Here is a 3,195-nt window from a genome sequence, read left to right as displayed (position 1 = left end):
CAGGTTTTGCCCCGCTGCCCCTCCGCATCACTCAAAGCCCTCCCAGCCACCGCGGTCCCCTCCGCCACCCCGGTTTCAAGCTCTGCAAACGCAACGTATTTTGGCACGACCGACCAGGAAAAACTTCCACAAACTTGGGCCAAGTTCTCCTCTAACTTCACAACGGAGTCACCACATTTGTTACTCCTCCGCGCAACCCAGACAAGGGTCATGGGGATGAAAATGATTTAGTCCTATTTAATCATCTCCATTCCTCCATTTGCAGTGATATTAATGTAATTAAATACTAACTAAATAATTTCAAGTAGTTTAATCTTGTATGAAGTGGGGAGGGGGGAAAAAAAGAATGCATTTTGACACGCCGTGCCTTGGGAGCTGGCTGCCGTCGTGGTCCTGTTAACTGGTAGCAGGCCTGCACGGGAGAGGAGGAGGATTTCCTGAATTCAGGAAGAATAACTGCCAGAAAATCCTTTTCTGCTGCCATGTATGATCGAACTTGATTTCAGTGAGACCTCAAACCAGGCACCTTGGATTGCCAAACAGCAATTCTTCGGTTAAAGATTCAGTGATAAAGGGAGCACAACACAGCTGAACACGGGAAGAGCAAGTCGCTGAGGAACGGTTAAAAATCCTGGGCGACAAATAAAAATAGATACGGCGAGGCAAAGCCTAGCGATTCACTCGAGCTGTCTTATTAGAAAGCTATTACCTGCAGTACATTTGAAATCTAAAAAAAGCTCAGCCGAAACACCACAAGCCAGCTTTGCTCCTGCCACAGGAGAAGATGAACCACGGATACACCCTGGCACAGAGAGAGAAGCACGATGCCACGAGCCAGAGCAGAGCCCAGCAGAATCAGCAGGACCTTCACCCCGAGACTAACACACTTCCGACACAGTATTTCATCCTCCAAAATCACAACATAAAAAACCCCAAACGCTGCCGTTACAATTACCACGCAGAAACTGCAATGCATTATGCAGAACGGAATCTCTCTCTCCGACTTCGTTATTTAGCCATAACACAGTACACACATTAAGGCAGGTAATGTTTATTATATTAATGTAAAACCGGCTGAGCAGTCTGTCATTAGCATAACTGTTCTCTCCGTAACAATACAGCTCCCTATTAAAAGCGAGGGGGGGAACCCCCTCTTTAAAATTAAATTAGCATTTTATTATTATAATTTTTGTTTATTGTGTTTTATCAGGAGGGAAGATCTCCCTCTGACCCACGCTAAGGCAGCACCATGGGCTATGCTGACATTCCCCGGCACGTGAGACTCTCTGCTGTCTTCTCTGTTCTCTTCTAGCTGACAAAAAAACGGGAATATTTTCGTATTTGTTTACAGAATGAAACATCTGATCTTATCTACCACTTCTCATGCATACCAGGTTTCTCACTAAGTGCCAGGATAATTGTTTCTGCTATAATAAATACCCATTTAATTTGCATAAAAATATAAAGTTTACATAAATTAAATCCTTTCTACATCTCACATTTGTCAAATAGGGACTAAACCGAAACATGTACAACCAAATACTCATTTAATAAGCCGAGTAAGATTTCAGCCTCAAGATTATCATCATCATTTTTCACGTTTTAAAAAGTTATCCGTTTTGTTTCCTGCTCCAGCATGAAAGGAAAAATTATAACCTGCTCTACATGGTTCCGAACAGTGGTGATATTTTATAATGATTCAGTTTAACAAAAAACAAAAGGAAAAGAAAAAAAAAAAGAAAAAAAAAGAAAAAAAAGAGTCCGTGTTTTTTCCCGAGTTTAGGAAAGGAAATGTTAGATCAACATATTCTGCCAAAAAAGCCTCAAATAAACCAAAAGCAATCCTGCTTCGAAACATCCACAATACCCCTAAAGCTCCTGAAAACCCCTTGAAACCCTCTCTCTCCCAAACACCCTTAACGGACCGAGAGTGATCATCACGTCAGACTCCTCACATTCGTGTATTAATTCATTAATACATTGAGGAGAGCTTAATTAAATAATAAAAGGCCGCGATTGAACCAGCAACATTTAATACGCCTGGAATTCCATGGGAGCAGAAGGAAGTGTTAGACAGAGAGGATTTTTTTTCTTTCCTATGGCAGATTTTTTTAGAACTGCACCTCCCGGCAGAGGTTTCTAGGGAAGGCTGAGCCCTCTCTCCACTCCCTATTTCCTCCTGTGACAGTCAAACCCGTCGCTGCCTGCTCTGCAAACTTGGGGCATTCCAGAAGACAGGCACTGTCCTGGCCAGCTGAAAAAATTAGTGAGCTCTTGAGAAATATTCACCTGGTTCAGCGGTGCCGTTTATTTCCTCCCCACAAAACACAGCTCTGCTTCAACACTCGGTTGGGCTGTGCCACACCGGTTCCAAGCATACCCTTTATAACCGCTGTAAACTTTATTTGCTTAAATTGTGCAGTTTTTCACACCTACAGCAGACACCTACAGCCGAACGTCACAGCTAAGCACAATGGTGCAAATTAGATTCTAATGAGAAAACATCAGTTGCTTCTTTGACAATCTTGCCATTCACTGATTTCCTTCTAATGAAGACACACTCCAACCAGCCAGCTCGCCGTGGTAAAGGTCAAAGCACGTTCAAAAAACTGCCTCGCAAAATCAAGGCAAATGGGAAACCCGTAAAGAAACCTTCTCCTGAAGTGGCGTGGCAATTAGAGTAATTGTGCAAAGAGCCGTCTTCAGGAAAAAGTAAAAGAAATTAAGCTGCCACTACTGTAACAGGTTAGATGAAAATCAAAATTTAATGTATTCTCCCTTGTGTCATCTTGTTTTGTCAAGACATCAAATAGAATTGGAAAGTACAAAATAACAAGCCCTTGAGAAATCACAGAAGCCGACCTTTTTGATGTTGTTGGTTTACCTTGTTCTCAGTTATTTGAACAATGATGTTTCAGATTTAAGGGCAAGATAAAGCTTAAAAATTAAAACCTGTTGTCAGCTGGGGCTGGGGGGGTGCTGTCCCTCCCAAATAAGTGAGCACCTCACCTAATCAATGAAGGTAAACCCGTCCACAACCAGTGCACAGTACAATTAGATATTCCACTTACTTGTTCAATATTCAGTCTGGGATTTCTAACATTCATGCAACTTCAGTACAAACTACAGATCCTCCAGATCTAGCAGAGGAAACAGTGCTGGAAAGGTTAAAAAGTGGGGGGGGGGGGCGGGGGG

Source organism: Buceros rhinoceros, unplaced genomic scaffold (assembly GCF_000710305.1).
Source record: "Buceros rhinoceros silvestris isolate BGI_N320 unplaced genomic scaffold, ASM71030v1 scaffold19114, whole genome shotgun sequence".
NCBI lineage: Eukaryota > Metazoa > Chordata > Aves > Bucerotiformes > Bucerotidae > Buceros > Buceros rhinoceros.
The sequence above is the reverse complement of the archived record's forward strand: the minus strand, read 5'-3'. Positions refer to the sequence as shown.